This window comes from Bubalus kerabau, chromosome 15 (genome assembly GCF_029407905.1).
Source record: "Bubalus kerabau isolate K-KA32 ecotype Philippines breed swamp buffalo chromosome 15, PCC_UOA_SB_1v2, whole genome shotgun sequence".
NCBI classification, from domain to species: Eukaryota; Metazoa; Chordata; class Mammalia; order Artiodactyla; family Bovidae; genus Bubalus; species Bubalus kerabau.
In genome coordinates this window covers 39,319,727-39,341,536 of record NC_073638.1, presented here as the reverse complement: position 1 = coordinate 39,341,536, position 21,810 = coordinate 39,319,727, and the positions used below count along the sequence as shown (strand labels likewise).

Here is a 21,810-nt window from a genome sequence, read left to right as displayed (position 1 = left end):
GATGCCACCTCCCACGTCTTCTCCTCTCTTCCAAAGGTCCAGGAATGACTTTAATAGCTGCACTATAGAGCTTCCTGCATGCCAGGTACTGTGTTAAGCCTTTCACGTGCATTCTGTCTAATCTTTATCCTGCAGTGAAGTGTTAGTTGCTCAGTCGTGTCCAACTCTTTGTGACCTCATGGACTATAGCCCGCCAGGCTCCTCTGTCCATGGAATTCTCCAGACAAGAATACTGGAGTGGGTAGCCATTCCCTTCTCCAAGGGATCTTCCCAACCCAGGGATCAAACCTGGGTCTCCTGCATTGCAGGCAGAATCTTACCTTGCAGGGGTGAGTATTATTGTCCTTTTCACAGATGTGGAAGCTGAGGCTTGGCAGTGCAGTGAAGTTTAGTTGTTAAGGGTCTGGGCTGAGAGTCAAATAGACCCGGGTTTGAATCCCACTTAGCTGTGGACCTTCAGAATGCTACTTAATCTTTTTAACCTTCTTTTTCCCAAATCTAGAAACACATTCTTAGCCATCTTGCTGGGGTGTCCCTAGTCTGTCCCTTAAGGGGGAGTAAATCATCCCAGGCTCTTAAGCCTTGGTCCAAAGTTCCTAATCCTGTTTGCTGTCCCTGTGAAGTGAAGGTAATATGGAAATTGTTCACAGTCTTGCTAAGATTACATATATTATTTCAGAAGATATAAGTACTTGCTTACTAAATGCTGGACTTCGTGCTGTCAGTAAGTAACAGCTCATTGTAGATACTGCTTTCAGCATCAGTACCATCATTGCCTTCATCCCCATCCCAAGGCTACAGGACTAGTATGTAGATGGAGCCAGGACTTGAACCTAACCCTGCCTGGCTCTAGAGCCCACGTTCTTCCCCATGTCACACACTCTCAAGTTCATTTTGCCTGAGACTCTCAGGTCTGTAAGTTTGCTCTCTTGGTCTTCTTGATTGTCCCATTTGTTCCCATCTGGACAGTAGGCTCTGGAGAAGGCAATGGCAACCCACTCCAGTACTCTTGCCTGGAAAATCCCATGGACGGAGGAGCAGTCCATGGGGTCGCGAAGAGTCGGACACGACTGAAGCGACTTAGCAGCAGCAGCAGCAGGACAGTAGGCTCAAGCCAGGGCTCAGCAGACCCTCAGTCTCTTCCAGCCAGTGACCTCTTTTCAGTCATTGACTGGGCATCCCCAGTGGCTGCTGTTCAGCAAAGAGCTTGGATGGTTTTCCTTGACTGTCAGTGTCATGTTGTCTGCTGTGAAAGCTGGGAAGTTGAGGGGGGTTCTTGTATGGTTGTTTATATCAGTAGGACTATCCAGAGAAAACAGGTGTGGCAGCAGAAAGGGCTGGTGGGTGTTCTTATCTTTTGGGGTCACTGATTACTTTGTGAATCTGGTGAAATTTATGAAGCCTCTCTCCAGAAAAAATGCCATGATAAGGCCAACATTTTCCCCACAGACCACCCAGGGATCCGGGCTGAGAAATTCAGACTCAGAAGGTTAATTCACATACTTGTAGGCTGTTCTGTGTCTATAGGCTGTTTGTACTCGAAGGCTGTTGGGCCATCCTGGTAGCACTTGGAAATACCTGTTTTACTGATATGGTTTGCCATTTTCATTTCTTTCCCATATTTGAGAAATGTATCCACGCCTTAGAACTGACCTAGTCATTTTGGTGAAACAGACCTGCAGGTTTGCACATAAATTCAAGCCATAACCTGCACCTAGCAGACCAACTGGAAAGGTGTTTTTTTGGCTCCAAAAATCAGACTAATGGGCTTCCCAGGTGGTGCTAGTGGTAAAGAACCTGCTTGCCAATGCAGGAGACATGGGTTCAATCCCTGGGTTGGCAAGATTACCTGGAGAAGAGAATGGCAACCCATTCCAGTATTCTTGCCTGAAGAATTCCATGGACAGAGGAGCCTGTGAGCTACAATCTGTGGGGTCGCAGAGTCCGACACGACCGAAGGGACTTAGCACATGCACACATCAGACTAATAGGAATTTAATCGTAATTTTGTTGTTGTTTAGTTGCTAAGTCATGTCCAACTCTTTTGCGACCCCGTGGTCTGTAGCCCACCTCTGTCCATGGGATTTCCCAGGCAAGAATACTGAAGCAGGTTGCCGTTTCCTTCTCCATTTATCATGATATATAGATGATAATGGTGCATAAGCCTAGCTTCAGTAGGGTTTAGTGGTCTAGATTCAGGTAAATGTAAATCTCTACTTTTAAACTTCATTTTTAAAATTTCATTCTTAAAAAGTATGCTTCTTCCCCTTTCTTCATTCCAGTTTTCAAGGTGGGGGTCTGATTTACCTTACCAAGCACCTTAAATCTTCAGTCTTCTGACTTGCTTGTCGGTCTGTCCTTGGAGCCTTTCCAGAGAAGCGCGGAACAGGCCTGCCGTTTCTAGCAGTAGCGGGGACTGTAGGCGTGGCTCCTGGTGGCTGCTCCCCTCCCTGCTCATCCTTCGGGTCCTCCGGAAAAACAGGAATAAACCTTCCTTAATGGAAGCCCCAGAATCTTTCCTCCTGCTCAGGCCACAGCACCAGTGCCCTCTGCAGTTAGAAGTGGGACTTGGATTTCGGGCGCAGGAACTGAATTCATCATATATTAGATCATTTGCCAGAAAGCTTTTTCTGATGCGTAGTTTTTTTCTTTAAAGTATTTCTTCTTTGCTTCTTCTAAATTATAAAAGCAACAGATGCTCACTTCAAAGCCAGGATTAGAACTCTTCACGCCTGGCTTGGAATTCCAGCTCCATCCGCTCATTAGATGCGCAGGCCTGGGAAAATGCACACGCTCTCTGCAGCCTTGCTTTTCTCCTGGTGCCGGAGAAAGAAGAGTTCTACCTCCTAACACTGCGGCAAGAATTCAGGGAGATCGGTCCATAGGATGCTTTGCAGAGGTTTGGCGTGGATTCTTTGACTCAGTGACTGTTTTATTCAGCACCCACTCCGAACCAGTCAGCATTCTAGTTGCTCTGGAAACACTCAATAACGAGATAGAGGGGGCCTCAGCTCCAGTGAAGCACACATTCTAATCAGAGGCAACACAAAGACTCAAGGCCATTTCAGAAATTAAGAAACTAGACCCCCCACCCCGGGTGGTTTGCGAGCCCTAGGAAGGATGCCTGGGGCCATCTCTGGAGGAGAGGCTCAGTGCTTTGTGACCCACGGGCCCCAAGTTTTCCAGGACACCCAGTGTGAACAGTTCTGCCCTCTAGGGGTAGGTCCCGATTTTAAGTTTGGAAGATCTGACCAGTGAGCACATGTAGGTTCTCCTTTCCTTGGCTCCCCATTCCTGAGCTTGGGGCTCTGTTGCAGGGCCTTTAGAAGGCCTTCTGGCAAGCTTGAGAAGTGCTGCTCCCCACTCACCCAGCAGAGCTGATGCTGAATGAAGAGCCTCTGCTGTGTCGGGAGGGAGGGTGATCTGTTTCTAGCCAGAGCCCACTTTGTTCCAGTGCTGCTGGTTGCAGATTCTCTCTCTGGGAGGCTCTCATGCTGCAGTCTCCCGATTCTCTGCATGCAGTTTTTAAATGGCTTGTGGAGGCCATGTGAAAGCTGGGCCACCCCAACTTTTATGTTGGACCACAGGGCCATCAGCCCAACCTCCTATGCCCACCGCATCGCCCCTCTCGTGTGTAGTATGCCTTTTTAAAAAATATTACTGATTTTTAAAAATATATTTAATTTACTTTTTGGCTTCACTGCATGGTTTGTGGAATCTTAGTTCCCTGACCAGGGGCTGAACCCACTCCCCCTGTGGTGGAAGCACAGAGTCCCAGCCTCTGGACCACCAGGGAAGTGCCGTAGTATGCATTTTTAAATGACTGTTCAGCCTCTATCTTGGGCAACAGTGACCCAAACCGACTGGCGAGGGAAGCTGTTGAGCAGAAGGGCAGGCTGCCTCTGACTCACCTGTCACACTCATTGCTAACCTACTTTTGTTTGACCTTGATTTGCTCAGTACAATTAAAGACACCGTTGTAAACACACTTCTGCTGATGATTTACGTCTAACATGTGACAGCCCAGGATCTTAACCACACGCATGACCCAGGCAGATGGATGGACGGATGGTTAGTTAGTTTTTTGCTTACCTCTGAATGGTAATTCGATCACAAGGAAAAGGTTTAATTTCAAGAACACTGAGCAATTCTTTGCGACCAGATATGATGCCAAGGCAGCAGGCCTTGATTCCTTGCTCCTGGGCAGCTTAATCAGGAAATGGCCTAGATGGCCGCCTTTCAAGTGGGTCCTTGCAGTAGCTTGGCAACTGGCACAGGGTCATAATTGGAAGAATTTGGCTCCGAGTGTCTGTGGGTGTTTACAGTGCACTATAGGGCAGGGCTTCATTTATTTATAGAGTATTGTGAGCAACAAGCAGCAGAAGGCTCAAAAGCCACTAAATCTCAATTTATTTTTAACAAATTCCATTTTTCCCCTCATCCCAGAAGGAGAACTGAGTTATTAAAAAACAGTAAAAAAATACATCATCGCAGAGTATGCCATATCTAATTATGGGGTTGCCAGCGTCGGCCTGCAGCCGCGTTTTAAGGGCTTTGTAAATCAACCATCCATTCAATCTGTGAACTTATATGACTCCTATTCTTCATTTAGATGTAGAGGGAAGTTATTGGCAAGTGAGTGCTGATCAGAAGTTCTACGCTGTCTAAATTAGGAGATGGAGGATATAAATATAGGATAGTGTACTTATGTTCTCAAAGGGAAATAGAAATCAGTCTTCATTGTCCATCATACTTAGCCATCCAAGCCTGTACTCCACCTCACTAAATATCTACGGTAGGGCTGTTCACTCATTGTGATGGTGGATCCATGCTTCTCAGAGGAGCTGTATCGTGGTATCTCGCTGAGCCCAACCCTGAGTAATTATTACCCACGTATGTCATGAAACGATGTGACTCCAGTGCTTTTTGGCCTCCTGGAGCATCAGAACTGGATGAGACTTCAGAGACCCTCTAGTTCAAGTACATCTTATTGTAGTTGGGGAAGCTGAGGCTCAGAGAGCAGAGTGACTTGGGCCCCATGGCGAGTCGCAGCAGAGCTGCCCTGAGGCCCCAGTCTCTACCATTTTCTCTGACGGTCTCTGCTCTACTGAGCTTGAAGCTAATGAGTTAAACAGATCTGATTTCTGCCCGTCAGGGTTCACAGTCTCAGACAGACAGACAGTTGGTCGAATAATCATCATATGCATGAGTGAACCAAGTTATATGTACAATAAACCAGCTAGTGAGTGGAGGAGATGATGGTTAAGAATGGGGTAGTTTTGGAATCTGTGTGTTTGGATACCAAGGCGAAGGTAAAATCAGTTGCTCTCTGACCTACTTGGGCAGAGTTTTATAGATGCTGTGAAGTTTCTGATGCAAAAAGGTGCAGCACACTTGCTGTGTGTTGCAGGAGGGGAAGTTTGGTGCATCCGTGGGTGCTAGTGAGGGGATATAAATATTGCAGTTTTGGAGAGCCTGGGAGTGGATCACCGGGGAGATTTCAAGGGAACTCCAAAGGGAATGGTCTGAGTTCTGTGGGATGCCCTGCCCCATCCTGGGACAGTGGAGGGAAGGGGTGTGAGTGCTGCTGTTCTCAGCCCTCCAACCTCTAGGTTGAAGGGTGATAGCAGATCATGGTGGTCTTTTTCTCTGACCCTCAGGATCCTTCTTTGTGTAGCCCTCTGGGCGGCCAGTATCTATGGACGGCTGGCATGGGAGCTGGAACATGTGTCTCTTTCTTGCCCTGGACCAATGCCCAGGGCATGCCTGGGCTGAGTGGGCTCTGGGTGTTAGTTCTTTCTGAGGCTGGGAGGGGAAAGAGGAAGGCTTTCTGAGGAAGGAGGGGCTGTGGAAGCTTCTGGGGTAGACTCCTCTTGCAGCGCTGGAGGGCAGTGATTTTCAATTGAGGTTGTAGCGGGCAGCACAGAGAGGAGTGAGTGGGAGGGAAGAGATCACAGGCCAGAAGAAGCAGTGGGAGTTACTTACAGACAGACAAAAAGCCAAATGAAGAGGGAAGTACAGTGATGTGCTGGGACTGAGGAGTCCATGGTGGGAAGGGAGGAGATGGGGCCACAGCAGGCCGGGCCCCAAGTTACTCAGGCTGGGCCTTCGGGTTACTGAGCACACTCTTCTCTAAGCAGAGAGTCTGTCTTCCTGCCCAGTGAGCGCCTTGCCACTCTGGACAGTGGTTCTCAAACATGTTGCCAGGTGTTTCCATGTGGCAAAGAATAAAGTCAGTACATGGAATATCCTCGGTGTCACCTCCATAATTTGTTGGGTTTTTTTGTTATTCTTTTGATACCTACAGCCACTCACCTGCTTTTGAGTTAAGAATGTATAAATTAGCAGTTTCCACTACCTGGAAAATAGCTGATAAGCTTTTGTTGTTGTTGTTTAGTTGCTAAGTCATGTCCGACTCTTTGTGACACCATGGACTGCAGCACGCCACTCTCCCCTGTCCTTCACTACCTCCCTAAGTTTGCTGAAACTCATATCCATTGTGTCGATGATGCCATCCAACTGTCTCATCCTCTGTCACCCCGTTCTCCTCCAGCCCTCAATCTTTCCCAGTATCAGAGTCTTTTCCAATGACTCGGTTCTTTGCATCAGGTGGCCAAAGTATTGAAGCTTCTGCTTCAGCGTTAGTCCTTCCAATGGACATTCGGGATTGATTTCCTTTAGGATTGACTGTTTTGATCTCCTTGCTGTCCAAGGAACTCTCAAGAGTCTTCTCCATCACCACTGTTCGAAAGCATCAATTCTTCGAAACTTAGCCTTCTTTATGGTCCAACTCTCACATCAGTACATGACTGGCTCCTGGAAAAACCATAGTTTTGATGGTATGGACCTTTGTGATGTCTCTGCTTTTTAATATGCTGTCTAGGTTTTTCTTCCAAGGGGCAAGCATTTTAGTTTGAGAAGTTCATACTTTTTCTCAAATGCGTGTTGTAGTTTTAATACAACCTAGCAGTATTTTGGTTGATAAAGTAAAAATTTTCATTTTTATAGTTTATAAAGTAACACGATTTCAGGGTGGTAGATTCCTCCTGTTTGTCCTACCTCTGAACCAATGTTCAAGGAGCAAATTCTCCCCTTTCTGTCTTGCGTCCTGCTCCTGGCATTTAACTGTGTCCCAGCATCTTTCTCTGTGTGCAGCTCAGCCCAGGAGACCAAGGAAACCCGGGTCAAGGGCTGTGTCAGTAAAAGGTTCCGGGATAAAGAACCCTGAAACCTTCGCCTGAGAAGAGGTTGGGAAGTTGCCTGTGGCCTTCCTGTCCCAGTCCCAGCCCATGGACTTACTAGCAGGCCTGGTTGCTTCATATTATGTGTCCCTATGTAGCAATGGCATTCATAATTGATGCCAGCTTTAAATTCTCCAAAGTAAGGCAGTGTTCATGGTTCATGGCCACAGCTCTGTCATTTCACTTTCTCTGAATCACTGTGCCAGCCACCCAGCTGGCATTCAAGAAACATTTTGGTTCATTGAGCCACTGCTGGTCAGAGCCCCTGCTGCCTCGGCCACCACCACCTGGAGTACTGAGAGCTTCAAGTGAAAGTCCTGAGGGTTGTAAATGTTCAGACCTGTCCAAAGTCCAGCCTCCATCCTTCAGGCTGGATAAGCCACACCCTGGCTATCAGCACTTACTTGCTCCTTATCAGAGTGACAGAATGGTCCAAGGGAAGGGCGTCCAGGGGTCACTTCCTATGGCCACCCTCCTGTGTAGGAAGACCCCATCTGTGCTGATCAGGACAGTCAGGCCCTGGTCCCCTCGGGGGCGCGCACGCCCAGCCTCCTGCTCCCCCCGTTATGGGTATATTCGCCTGTTAGGAAATCCTTCTTTATTCTAATCCAGATCTGCCTCTTGGCACTGTTTTCCTCGTTGACCTAGTTCTGCCCTTTGTACCAACACAGAACAAAGGTCCATAGGCGGGCCGTGGTAGAGTTTGGAATTCGTGCTCACAGGCCCCCTTCCTTTCTCCTCCCAGCCTCTCATCTCCCTCCCCAGTGTCTGTGTTCTCCAGCGCCTTCCGCTGCCCTTGTGCAACATGGCAGTCCATATTAATAGTAATGATTGGCGACATTCACTGAGTGCTTTTCACAGGCCAGGGGCTGTCCTAAGCTCCATACGTGAATTTTCTTACTGCTCACAATCACCTGTGAGGTGGGTACTGTCAATAGCTGCATTTTGCCAATGAGGACCTGAGGAGCAGAGGTCAAATGTTGTCCAGAATCACACAAGGAAGTGGTGGGGTGAAGACTGGAGCTGGGTGGTCTGGCTCTAGTGCCCATGCCCTTAGCTGTGGGCCATACTATCTTACAGCCATAGCGCTGTACTATCTTATAGCCCTAGCACTGGAAGTAAGCCCATGGTGCATTAGATTGGGACTGGCCCCTACTTTGACTGATTTTGCAAGGAATCATTTGGAGGGAGCCTGAGTTGAACCATTTCCTATGAAACATCCTCAGAATTTGTTTTGACAGAACAACTGCAGTCCAGAGGCCTTTGCCTTGTCACCAACAAATGGGTTCATCCAAACTTTGCCAGGCCCTGCAGGGTTCATGGTGCAGTGGGTTTTGATCAGGGTGACAAACTTGGGCTCTTAGTATTTTCTTTTCCTGCACATGAAGTCCAGTGCAGTAGGTTTCGTGTTCAGAATGCTTCATCATGATTTTGGTGGCCATAAAGCAGAGAGAGAAAAGTGCCTAAGACTTCTAAGACTGGACCATAGCTTCAAGTTCCTAATTCAGCATTCAGTCTCCCAGAACAGCCCCAGCAGTTGTGGAAGGGAGAGATGCAATACCACCTACCCTCCAAAGCTGGGATGGCAGGTGCCAAATATACATTTTCCTGAAATGAAGGGTTTTGGAAGCACAGGTGAGAGAGATGAGAAAGGGCGTGTCAAGGCCAGTCCGAACTGGACTTGGGTGCTGTGTCCCCGAGCTGTGCGACTAGGTACAGGTCACTTGTGGTCTCTGTTTCCTCTTCTGTAAGATAGAAGTAACAGTGTCTTTCCTAAGGATGCTTCTTTTAGGGTTAAATGAGCAAAGGCAGATGTGCATGAAGCTGCAGTGGTTGTTTCAGACCGTTTCCCATACCTGGTAGCTCAAGGTTTGGTGACCAAGCCCTCGTTCACTGTCTGGCCCTTCCTACTTGGGTAGCATGGGCCCAGCCCTTCAGCTGCCTACTGACTTGTGAGGCATGGAGTGGGATTGTGGGGGTGTGGGGTCTTCAGGGGCAGTAACCATCCCCAAGACCCAGCCTGCAGCCACATCAGTCACCCTGCCCTGACCCCAACGCTCAGGCCAGGTTGCCCCAAGAGTCCAGGAAAAGGTGATTCATCAAGAGTCTGCTTCCTGTGCTCACGCGTCCCTGGGCTTTCCTGCTCCAGGCGGTGGTCACACACAGGCTGAGCCAGAAGTGCTGGGAAACGGGGTTTGAACCATCTTTCTCTTCATCAGTTGTTTTTTTAGATTGCCTGCCTCCTGGTTACTGTGTTTTAGAGGTAAGCAGCCAAATGAGGGACCTGATTTCTGAGGTCTGGACCCAGAAATCTGGAAGGAGAGCAGCTTGAAGCAATATAAATAGGACTTGACAAAATCTGGTTCTGTAATTACCAAAAACGGGGCCCTGACCAGTGGCCTAGCCTCCCTGAAACATAGTGTCTCTGTCAGAAAACTGGGGGCAATAATAGAACTGACCCCACAGGGTGGGAGAAGGATCAGATGAGATCCTCGATGGGGTAACATTATAACAATCCCCTTTCTTCTCTGCCATCTACTCTGCTGTTGATTTCTTATATGGCTTTGAGTAACTATCTTACCCCCCCTTCTTTGACCCTTCTCTTTGGAGAAAAGAGTTGAAACATACTGGTTCTGAATGGGTGCGTAGTGCCCCCTATAGGACATCTTGGGAATGTGTGGGGTGGTTGGGCTGTCACTGTGGGGGTCAGGGCTTTTGCCGGGTGGGGCAGGGCAGCAGAGATTCTGGATTAACACATGGAGAACAAAGAACTGTCCAGCATCCTACCCAGTTTCCTAAAGTTCAGAGGGCACTCATGTAGGTGAAACTGTGTATGTAATGACCCGGGCCTGGAATCTGACTTCATTTTACATATAAACAAAAATAAATTTTGCATGTTTTTAATATATACTGAATTTTCCAGGAACACAAGCACCGAAGTATATGAGGTTTACCTATTTGTTACAAATAGCTACAGGCATCTCATTAAATCTTTCACTATGTCTGGAGAGTAGCTGTGCCCAACCTCTGCATATTGATGGATGTATTATTTCATTTTAACTAACTTTATTTTCTTTCTTCTTTGTATTACAGCCATGTTGATTGTCTTGAAATTGTAAGTGTTGGCAGGTTATATGATTTACAAATTTTATTTCAAGTGAATTAAAAGAATATTAAAAATATCTGTATTGAGTCTTTGAAAGTATGAGAGAGAGGGGGAGGGAGAGTTTGTGTGTGTTAGCTTATAAATCAGCTGGAGAAACCTTAGGATAGACTTGAAATAAAAAGAAATGGTTTCACTTAGAAATGTCCTTTTACGTGAGGGTATGTAGTAGAAGTCAGAATTTAACTGCATCCCTTGTCAGAGAAATAAAGTGTTTTGATGTCTCCCCTGGCCCTTTTAGAAAATATATAATCTTAAGAGTCTAAAACACAGTTTTTATCATCATCTTTTTTCAACTTGGCCATCTCTGTTTTTTTCATCCCTCCCATCTGTGTGTGTGTGTGTGTGTGTGTGTGTGTGTGTGTGTGTGTGTGTATTACCATCTATGTGTAGATTTTTCAGAAAGGAAAACCAGGCAGGCCTCCTTGCTTTTTACCAAGTTTGTTTTTGTGACCTCTGCCTGAACAAATGGACTGTACAAATTTTGCAAATTACCTATTCACGTGCTTTATTTTTCCACTGCCTTTTCATGGATTTACAGCAGGTTTTATTTTTGTTTTGTTTCACTTAATTCAGAAAGGGTAATATTTCTTTACCTGCCACAGAGCTCTGGAGTCAGATGACCCGAGTTTGAATCCCGGCTTTCCCGCTCGTGTGCTAAGCATTGACAGGCAGTTTACTTGACCTCTTTGAGAATTCGTTACTTCTAATTGAGAACTAGATGAAAAAACACTGCATGGCACAGAATAAAAGCCCAGTGCGTGGTTTCTGCTGCTAGTTTTTGTGTCATTTTTGTTGTGATTCTTGCACTGAATATTTTTCTCAGAAAAAGTATCTTGAGCTCTACAACTCACGTTGTTTGAGATTCCTAGACATGTAACTCTCACTTGCTGTTACTAAGGCTCAGAAAAATGAAACTGAAATCGCTGAAATTTTGCTTATTCCTTGTGTAGGAAAGAGACCAATGAAAGAAAACAAGCAGATTCCATTTTAGTTAAAGGTGGAACTTGCAGGGTTATTCCTGGGGTCAGGAAACACTCAGATGAACATCTGAGATCTGGGGCACTGGCAGGAGGCCTTGGCACTCATCATACAATTAAATTGTCGCCCTCAAACCGTGTTTGCCAGGGCAGTTAAGTGGACAAGTACATTTCAGAAAGGTTCCCAGGCATTCCATACTGGAACAGGGAGAACCATCTGATTTACTGTTTAACCAGTTAAACTCACGAGCCATGCCCCTCCAGCACTGTGGTCGATTCACAGCCTTGTGACCCGTTTGGGCATCCTTGAACCGGAGGCGGGAGGCGGGTGGGTGAGAGCCAGCCCTGCCCTCTTCCTCCTACGTGGGACATCGCTTTTGCTTTTCTTTGCTGAGTCTCTGCAGCAACGAAGCGTATGCAGAGTTCCAGCTCTGGGAGTTGGGCACGTCGGGGTTCTGTCTTTGATCCCCCATTCTGGCTGTGTGATTTTGGACAAGTTGCTACACTTCTCTGGGCCTCAGTGCCATCTTTTTACATGATAGTGATCATAATACCTTCCCTAAAAGGTCGTGGTGAGGACCAAATGAGCTGGGTAAGGGCTAGCACCATCCTCAGCATATGTGATGCTCAGTCAATAGGAGGTGGGCGCTGCTCCAGGAAGGCAGGCAGCAGCTGCTCCAGGAAGGCAGGCGGCAGGTACACGGATCACAGTGTAGTCTGTGGTGCAGACCTCCCACTCAACATGTCCCTGACCGTCTGCTCCTGCCCTGCTAGGTGGACCACAGGAAGGCTGCTCTTCCTCCAGCCGTCACACGGGGCATGCTGCCCAGCAGGGGGAGTTCAGGGGGGATCTTCTCTCCCACTGGCCCCCTGGGCTGGGGGCCTTTGTTCTGTTCACGGGAAGGGCTACAGCCCTCACGCCAGAAAACATGTGGAATCCCACCGGCTGTTCCCTCACAGTATATTCAACACTCAGCAGCTTCTCACCACCCCACCATGGCCACCCAGCCCCAGCTCCTCTTAGACCTCACATCCCATTCATTCGCACAGCCTGCCTGAAAATATACCTCGAGTTCTTTCAGTCATTCCTCAGACTGGGCCTGAGTTGTGTCATCTTTTCCCGACTGTTCACTGGTCTAGATGTTTCCTCACTGGCCTTCACTGGTGATGCTGCTACCTTTATCACACACACACACCACCTGCCATATACACTCACAGACGCACGCGCGCACACACACACACACACACACACACAGCTCCTCCATCACTGTGCATGGCTGTATGCACAGCACCTCCCCCACAGGGTCCCCCACCTCGCTTCTCAGCACCGCAGCCAGACTTAAATCCCAAGTGGGTCATGCCATCCCATTTCACTCAGAGTCAAAGCCAAGGTCCTTACAGGGGTCTGCCCAGCACCCTGTGGCCTCCACCACAGCCCTCTGCACCGGTTCCTCTCTCGCCTGGAACACTCCTCGCTTCTCCTCCGGCTCCCCACGTCTCCACCTTCCTCCCCAGTGCTCCTCCTGCCCCGTGGCTGACTTTCCTCCCCAGCACTTCCCACCTCCCAGCATTGTTTACTTCTTTATCCCTCTGCTGGCCTCGGTCACCAGAATGTATATGAGAGGAGGACAAGGGTCTCTGTCCCCTGCCCCAGCCCTGCCGTGGAGAGCAGTGCCTGGCACCTGGATGCTTTCAGTGAATATCTGTTGAAAGATTCATGGAGGATTGTGGGACCGCACACGCATAGTGTCTTCATCATTACAAAACTGGCCCGAATTGAAATTTGACTGCCACGGGCAATCTGTGGTGGAAATTCACTCCGGCTACCAGTTCTTTCACTGTAGAAATTACCTGGCCTACAGGGGTGTCTAGTAAGTTCTGTTGGATGCATTACTTTGGGGCTTTGGGGCCGTGGTAGCCATCTGAGGCCTCCTTCCCTATCAGCCCAACCCTGCAGCGGGCGGGACGGTGTCCCCGGACCCCTCTGAGCCAGGTGTCTCCCCACTTCCCCACCGTGCATCCTGGTTCTGGCAGCACTGTCAGCCGCTGGCCCCCCTTCCCCTGTATCCCCATCTCTGCAGGGAGGTCATCGTCCTTTGCTTTCACCGTCTCATCTTCCTGGGAACTCTGCTGCTGCTGCTGCTAAGTCGCTTCAGTCGTGTCGGACTCTGTGCGACCCCATAGATGGCAGCCCACCAGGCTCCCCTGTCCCTGGGATTCTCCAGGCAAGAACACTGGAGTGGGTTGCCATTTCCTTCTCCAATGCATGAAAGTGAAAAGTGAAAGTGAAGTCGCTCAGTTGTGTCCGACTCTTAGCAACCCCATGGACTGCAGCCTACCAGGCTCCTCTGTCCATGGGATTTTCCAGGCAAGAGTACTGGAGTGGAGTGCCGTTGCCTTCTCTGGTAACTCTACAGTTTTGTTATTATTACCTGTTGATCTGGCTTTCTCGTTATCGTCTTCCCAGCTTCCCATGGCAGTTATTTCTCTGATTTTAGTTTAACTGGCTGTAGGACAAAAGGGGTGGACTCTCAAAGCAGCATCCTCGGTTTCAGATTCAAAGGCACTCTCCACGCTGCCCACTGCAGCACACAGGCCTCTGGAGTGTTCTCCAGCCCCACTCTCAGGTCCCTCTTCAGGCCTTTCCCCATCACCCTCATCCTCTCCCTCCTACTCCCAGAGCTTATCCACTGGCCAGGCCCTCCCCTCTCCCCCAGTGGCTTCTCCTCCCACTGTTTCTGCACCCCTTCACCCCAGATTTGTAGCCCAAGCTTGCCTTCTGTGACCTCCATACTTATACCCAGCCCCCGGCCTTCTGCTCCTGGTCTCACCTCACAGCTCAGCACTTCGGTAACCACAGTTAACCCAACAGGCATCCTAAGTGCTTTTTGTGCATTGGCCTCATTCAATCTGGGAAGAGGAATCCTCCTATCATAGGTGAGGAGACCGCAGCTCCCAGAGGTCATGTAACTGGCCCAGGACACAGCTAGTCAGCAGCAGGACTGGGATTTGAACCCAGGCTGTCTGGCTTCAGAGGACTGACCACTGCCCCGTCCTCTCTTCCTGTCCCCATCATGCCTTCCCCCGTTTGTCCACCCCCCTGCCTGACACTTGGCAGGAGGGGAACCCTGGCTCTTCCTCGGTTCCAGCTTGGGGAGTCAGGGTAGGAGGTCACAGGCCTGGTTGACCATCTCTGGATAAATGCGCACCGCATAGCCTTGCCCACCAGGGGGCTCTGCTGCTCCTCAGGTCCTTCCCCACTTTGCAGTTGGCCTTGCTCTCTGCCAAGGCACAAAGGTGAAGGCTGTTCCATATATCACTCAATGCCCCATCTTTGCTTCTGCTTCCCCTCAACACCAGCATCCTTCTCTTTGTGTGTGTGCTAAGTCACTTCAGTCATGTCCAACTGTTTGTGACCCCACAGACTGTAGCCCACCAGGCTCCTCTGTCCATGGGATTCTCCAGCAAGAATACTGGAGTGGATTGCCATGACCTCCTCCAGGAGATCTTCCCAACCCAGGGATCAAACCCCCACCTCCTGCATTGGGAGGGGAGTTCTTTACCACTAGCGCCCCCTGGGAAACCCCTCCTCGTTATCACCGAATAACAGCAGTACATCCTTTTGTTTCCTTTAGAACAAGATGCAGATGTTTTCCATAATTTTTTTTCAACATCAGGCAGCAGGCTCTTTGGTGGAAAGAATGTTCATTCCCTGAGTCTTTAGGGCCAAGCTCTATTCTCTTAGTCTGTAGCATTTTAAAAAAAAAAAAAGGTGGGGGAAAATAGAAAGAAAAGAAACAGCAACAACATGAAGCCAGGCTGATGTGTCTTTGGTTAATGATCCTTCTTGGTGGGGGGCAGAAGGGGTCATCCCTGTGCCATCGTTAAATGCAGGGGTGTGTCAGGGTTAAAGATCAGGAGGAGAGCTTTGCCCTCAGGAGGCTGCCTCCCAGAGCTGACAGGACAGAGCTGCCAGGATGTACAGACCCAGAGCATGCCCTGCCTCCCCAGACATCGAGCATCTCCTCCAGGCCCTACACTGGGCACCTGGGTGCAGAGGAGAACAAGGCCTGGATCTTTCTGAGGCAGGCAGCCCCCCTTCCCCTGCCCCCAGCAACTTCAGATTCCATCGCCATCCTCCAGGGAGTGCAGAGAAATCCTGGGTCTCAGCCGGCGGGTGGGCTGAATGCACGTGGGTGCAAGAGGCAGAGGACACAACGGAGCAGAGGGTGTGCCCTGAGCGGAGGAGGTGGCCAGGCACAGGTGCGACAGAGACCTCAGACATCAGGCTTTTCTTAGAGGAGCCGAGAAGCTGACAAAGCCATGCCAAGCACCTTCTGGCATGGAATGGGCATGGAAGGAGAGAAAAGCAGTATTGCTGCATCCTGAGTGATCCTGCAGAGCAAGCGTCCCCTTAGCGTGCCCCACCCAAGTTCCGTCCACTAGATGTTGGATGCAGGAAAGCCTGGGGACCAGTGCCTGTGAGCAGATGGAGACCCTGCTGCTCCCCGACCGTTGCCCTCTGCAGGGCCCTGTTTAAGGTTCCTAGAAGCCCTGCAGAGGAGAAACACAGCCTTTAACCAGAACTCCCCACGCTTCTTTGACCATGGGTTCCCCCCCTCCCATGTCTTTGCATTTAAGTCTCATAGAGTCGGTGTTCTGTGACAGCTCTTTGGGAAGTGCTGCTGTGGAGAAATTTTCAATCCCTGCATACTCTGGAATGTGCCCACTTCTTATTTTGCATGGAGGCCATGCTACATAGAGGAAAGACTATGGGCTTTAGATAGGACTGACCTGAGTTTACATCTACCTTCCTGTGAAATCTGACTTTGCTCAGGTTACCTAACCACCTCTCTGAAACTTAGCTTCCTCATTTTTAAAATAGGAGAACATTAGCCACCTAAAAGGGCTGCTGTGATGGTTAAATGAGAAAATAATGATAGTTTTCCACGTGGAGGGCTTGTCATGTGTCAGATACAATAGAATCTGAAGCCACCGGGGGGCTCACATGAGCTGCCTCCCCCAGAAAGATCCAGGCCTCGTTCTCCTCTGCACCCAGGTGCCCAGGGTAGGGCCTGGGGGAGATGCTCGATGTCTGGGGAGGCAAGGCTTGTTCTGGGTCCGCACATCTGACTAAGCATGTTTTGCCTCTCTTTTCATCTTCGCCACAGCTCTGAGGCAGGATATATTGTCATCCACATCTCCCAGGTCAGGAGGCTCTTACACACCAAGTTAAGGGTTGTGCGTATGTTGGAACTGAGATTTGCACCCCAGGCACTAATGCCTGGTGGGGTCAGGCTTTGGAGCCTCACCGTCACCCCCCAGCAGAGCGCATGCTCCAAACCACCATGTCATAAAGGGCCTGGTGCACTGAAGGCACTAAGGAATATCCATTCCCTTTTCAGGAGATTCATGGGTATTTACCAGGAGATTGGTCATTCCTGGACTCCAAGTCACTCTGCAGTCTTTCTTATTTAACCTGTTAAAGGAGTAATCTGGATCTGCCTGTCTACTCATTGTTTTCTGCACATAAAAATTCTCCTTCAACCAGTGTCCAAAAAAGTTATGACCCTTCTCTTATGACCTCTGTGCTTTGCCTTCATACGCTGATCCACCTCAGTTTGGGCAGCGGCTCGACTGTCTACCCGTATTGGGCCAGTCTCCAAACTGGTCCCGCCAGTGGTCTGTGCATCCCCATCCAGGACCAAGGGTCCTTCCAGAAAGCACTGTGGATCTGTAGCTTGTTCCTCTGGCTTTTCTCCTTCCTATACTTCAGTGATAGACTTGGCAAAGGTCTAAGAAGGCATCCCTTTTATCACTCATTCAGCAAACATGTACTTAGCACCATTGCTAGGCTAGGAGTATGCCCTGTATTGTGCCTCTTAATTAGATCGCAGAATCTCACAGCCCTCAATAGGCCTCCAGGACTGGAATGCTGTAGACTCTCCTCTGTCCATGGTGTTGGGGATCTTTTCTGCATCGACCAGCATTGTTCACAATCTAATCCAGAATTCACAGCCTCTGCCCCTTGTGAGACCCTCTCAACAGGCCCTTCAAGTCCTGTAGTTCCAAGTGCAAGCTCCTTGATTTTTGTTTGATTTCAGGATTCCCAAGCATCTAAAGCTTCCAGCAGGACTGGGTACACAAGTGCCACAAACGGGATTCTCCCCAGGCCCCTGACAGCCACTGCACATACACTGTCCTCTGCTCAGAACATCATTCCAACTATCCAACCTGCCAGGCAAGCATCTACAACACCTGGTTCAAGACTCACCTCCTCCCTGGTCCCTCCTCCTTCCATTTCCCTGCACACACATATCAAATAAGCTAATCATTTTCTCCTCTGTTCTGCTCCTATACTTACTTCAGCTACCTTGCGGCCCACAGCTAGAAAAAAAGGCCCTCCTTCCTCAAGACACTTGACCACCACCTGCTGGAAATTTAGGGTAAATGCTCTACAAATCTCTGCCACTTACAGAAGTGAAGGTGCACACTGGCATTGGGTAGGGTGCTGCTCACATGACTGCAGGCAGGGCGCTACCTTTTGCAGTGATCACGATTGAGGGGATTTAAACATTCCCCTCTGTGTCCCGGGTGCCCTGGCTTCCACTTGGGCTGAAGAAATGCTTGCTTAATGATACTGGGGCAAGCCCCTGTTACCTTAGACTTGAGGCACCTGGTTTTGTGGGTGAATGATCGCTAAATCCATCTGTTTTAAAGGAAGGCAACCAAACTCCCCACAAGCTGTCAGAATAACCAGAGAGTCTCAGGGGGATTTTCAGTGGGGCCAGAGACCCTTCAGTCTGTTATCTCTGCTCAAAGGCCACCACCATAGGAAGACCAGAGCAACTCCACATTCCTCCCCACAGTAAACCTCAAGTTGAGAATATGATGGAGAATTGGAGCAGGTGCTGTGTCCAGGGCCAGCTCCTTGTATGTTGTGGGGAGGCAGAGGTGGCCACACAGGGGTCCTTGCAGGGAGCTGGGGGTTTTGTGGGAAGTCCATCAGTGAGCACGCAGCTGACTAGACAGGGTAAGCAAGGATGTTGATTCACTATCATCCATATTTTCCTAAGCCATGCCCTTTTATTAAGCCACATCACCAAAAACCAGTACCCCAGTGACATCTGGGACTTCATAAAGTGGTCTCAATAGAGCTCCATCTAGCTGTTACACTTGCAGGTGGGGGCAGGAAGGGGGACATGCTTTTACTAGGGTCCTTATTTTCCTAGAGCCATCTGGCATAGCGTTGTTCATGTCCCACAGTCTCCCAGACAGGTACCCCTCTTTGGTAACCTTAATGAAGGAAAAGGGCTGATCCTTTCCTTCTCTGCCCTGGCTGCCAGGAAGCCAGAGACAGTTTCTGTAGCTTTCCTGAACCAGGATTGCTCCTTATCGCTTCCCTGATTCCTTCTCCAGGAGTGCTTGTTTTGGGCTGTTTGTCTTTTCCACTGTGGGGATGGCTTTGGGGGCTGGATGGGCAGTTATGTGGCAGAAGAAAGAAGAACCACCAGTGAGCCAGACACACATGGATTTCAGTCCCCACCTGTTAACCATGTCATCTTAAGCAAGATGTCTTTAATTCTTCAATGCTGAGTTCCTTACCTCGAAAACTGGGGTAATGACCACGAGGAACAGATAGGTTACTGTGAAGATGAGACTCTTCCAGTGTGACCTGCACTGTTCCCTCTCCCTCCTCCCAGGTCAGGCTTGGCCTGTGGCTCCAGGATTGGAGTTGGTTTTTCCTTCTTCCTGCCTCTGTCAGTTGGCTTAGGATGAGTGATACAGCAGAGAAAAGCAGGGGACCTAGCCTCCTGGTTTGTCTGGGACAAAGGGGTTTCCTGGCATGCAAGATTTCCAGTGCTCAAACAGGAAGGTCGGAGGCAAAGAGAAGAGCTGATCACCCTAGTAGAAACCTCAGCATCTCAGGAGCTTACAGTGGCCTAGGTTTGCTTCTTGCTGGTACTACCATCCATCTGAGACCTTGGCTAAAGGGGTAGTCTCTATCTGGCAGTTGCTGGTCTCTTGGTAAGGGGGTAGTTGGTCAGGGCCAGTTCAAAGGCTGCTGCTGTCCCCTTCACTCATGTTCATCCGTCTGGGAGAGTCACTTGGCTGGGCCTGACATGGGGCAGCCTGCGGACTCCCCACACAGAGGAGCATCTATAGGTTTGAACCTTAGTATAATCCGCACACTTCACTTTCTCTTCTTGTCATTCTAGGGTGCTGGGGCAAGGAGAGGGAAAGCTGAGAGATGCCTGGTCTGTGATTGGAGGGCTCCCTGTGGCCATCTTCCTGTGGACGGTGTGTGTGTGGGCTTCTTAAGGGGCAGTTAGCCTCACCCTGCTGTGCTCGAAGGAGTGGTGGTCTCCTTTGGGTGTCTAACAGTGGATGACATGCCCACCTCTTCCAGCCCCCTTGTTCCTTTGTGTGGAGCCACAGAGAATCTTCTTCCTGGGCTCCGAGGAGGGACTGGGTGGGACGGGGGGCCCCCAAGCTCTTCCAAGGCATAATTCCCAGGTCCCTTCGTGCCTGACTTTCTCTGGCCACCCAGAGAGCCTCCCTCCCACCCTCAGAAATCTCCAGCTCAGAAGTGGGCTCACATGTGACACCCACTCTAGGACCAGGGCCAGGCTCTCCCCAGAGCATCCTCACTATGTGTCACTTGGATGGCAGAACCAGGGCTGGCCCAACCCCCGCTCAGCTGGGGTCCCCCCTCCCAGGTACCTTTGGTCTCTTGGGGCCCCCTTCCTTGGCTCAAACCTCTATTAAGAGGTAATTAGCACTTTCATGCATTGGAGAAGGAAATGGCAACCCACTCCAGTGTTCTTGCCTGGAGAATCCCAGGGACGGGGGAGCCTGGTGGGCTGCCGTCTATGGGGTCGCACAGAGTCAGACATGACTGAAGTGACTTAGCAGCAGCAGCACAGAAAAGGTTTTTGTCTCTTTTGTTGTTTCATTTATTGTCTTGTATCTAAGAACACCTTCCTGGAGAGAAAACAGTTTTCCAAAAAATATTTGTCACAACTGATTCAGCTTTCTTGTCCAAGCATACAAGAAATACAGTTTAGATTTTGCAAAATAGAGTGCTAAAATGTTTTGTTAGCATTTATGATTTCTATAAAGGAAATCTGAACATTGGAAAAAAATGATCAAAATGAGAATTTGTGGGGTGTTTGGTCCTGAGGACCTCTATCTAAATTTCAGGGATGTGGGGAAAAGAGAAAACGAGAGGCATGGTATTGGGAGATGCGGAACCCTGAGATTCAGGTGCAGGGGGCGGGGCGGACGGCGGGGGTGGGGCGGGGCGGGGCGGGGCGGGGCTGGCGGGACGGCGGGGGCGGGGCCGCAGTGGGTAGGGGGAAGGGTCGGCAGCCGGGGAGAGCCGAAGGCTTCCCTGAGGAGACACCTGAGGGCAGTTGAAAGGCACGCAGGAGTTCACCAGGTGACCGAGTGGGCAAAGGGAGCCACGCCTACTCCCTGCAAAACGAAGTGGACGCAGCTGAGGCCTCGTGCTCTTGGGAACTGAAGTACTTCAGTGGCCTGGCGCCTCTGGCAGCGGATGCACACGCCTGGGCTGGGGAATGAGCAAGCCCACTGTGGAGGCCTGGTGTTTCCTGCTAGGTGTTTGGGGTATTATCTGGAGGGCCTAGGCGAGCAGCGAAGCCGTTGAAATGTTTTAAGCAAGGGGGCGTCCTGCCTCTGAGCACAGTGAGGAGAGGGCAAGGCTCGGAGGGAAGTGGCTGGACCCTCCTATCCAAGGGCCAGGCCGCGGCTCTGGGATGTTGGAAGGAGAGGGGCTTATGCCCAGGGTGGATCCTGAGTTGCCGTTTGGGGTGGGAGGATAGTATGGGAGCTGGATGCTGGTCTGATTCAGATGTGGGGCCCTGTGTGGTAAGCACCCCTCCGCCCCCGGAAGCCTTACGCTGGGGGCTTTGCATCCTTGTGCCGCTACTGTACCCATAAGGCTCGGAGACTGAAGCCCGGAACTCCTGCACACATCTTTGCAGGGGCTGGGACGGGGTTACCAGCGTCTGACAGGAAGCGGTTCTGAACCAGACTGCAAAGAAGAGTAAATGGGAAGGACACGGTCTTTTCTATTCCCTGGATACTCATTTGAAGACCTTTGTAATGATCTAGGCAAGGTAGGTTATCCAAGAGGCCAGAATTAGCCCGCGGAATATGAAGCGCCAGAATTTGTGCTTCAGAAAGATCAGAAAAACCCCATTTAAAGCCCCTGTCTTTTCATCTCAAGGCGGAGCAGGGAAGGAGTAAGGGGGCTTCTTTAGAACCTGTTTCCCTTTCAGGGTTCACAGGGACAGGGAGGAGACCCTGTATCTTGTCAGCCGGAGGTGGGCAGGGCAGCACCACCCGCCCCCCCTTTGACGTCAGCAGCTTTTCAGAACTGATTTCTCTACCAGACGTACTT

At 49.9% G+C, this 21,810-nt stretch overlaps 1 protein-coding gene across 5 annotated transcripts in view; it reads left to right on the top strand.

The window, feature by feature from the left end:
• The window catches only part of BMAL1 (basic helix-loop-helix ARNT like 1), a 109,932-nt gene that overhangs the window by 49,892 nt on the left and 38,230 nt on the right, over positions 1–21,810 (top strand). The window contains exons 1-2 of one of the 5 annotated variants that reach the window (XM_055548571.1): positions 20,874–21,005; positions 21,392–21,526. The exons of 3 other annotated variants lie outside the window; for them this stretch is intronic. The gene's annotated coding sequence lies outside the window, so the exon portion shown is untranslated. Of the gene's footprint in view, positions 1–20,741; positions 20,827–20,873; positions 21,006–21,391; positions 21,527–21,810 lie in introns of those variants that run through there. One more of the 5 variants, XM_055548574.1, reaches the window with a different exon arrangement.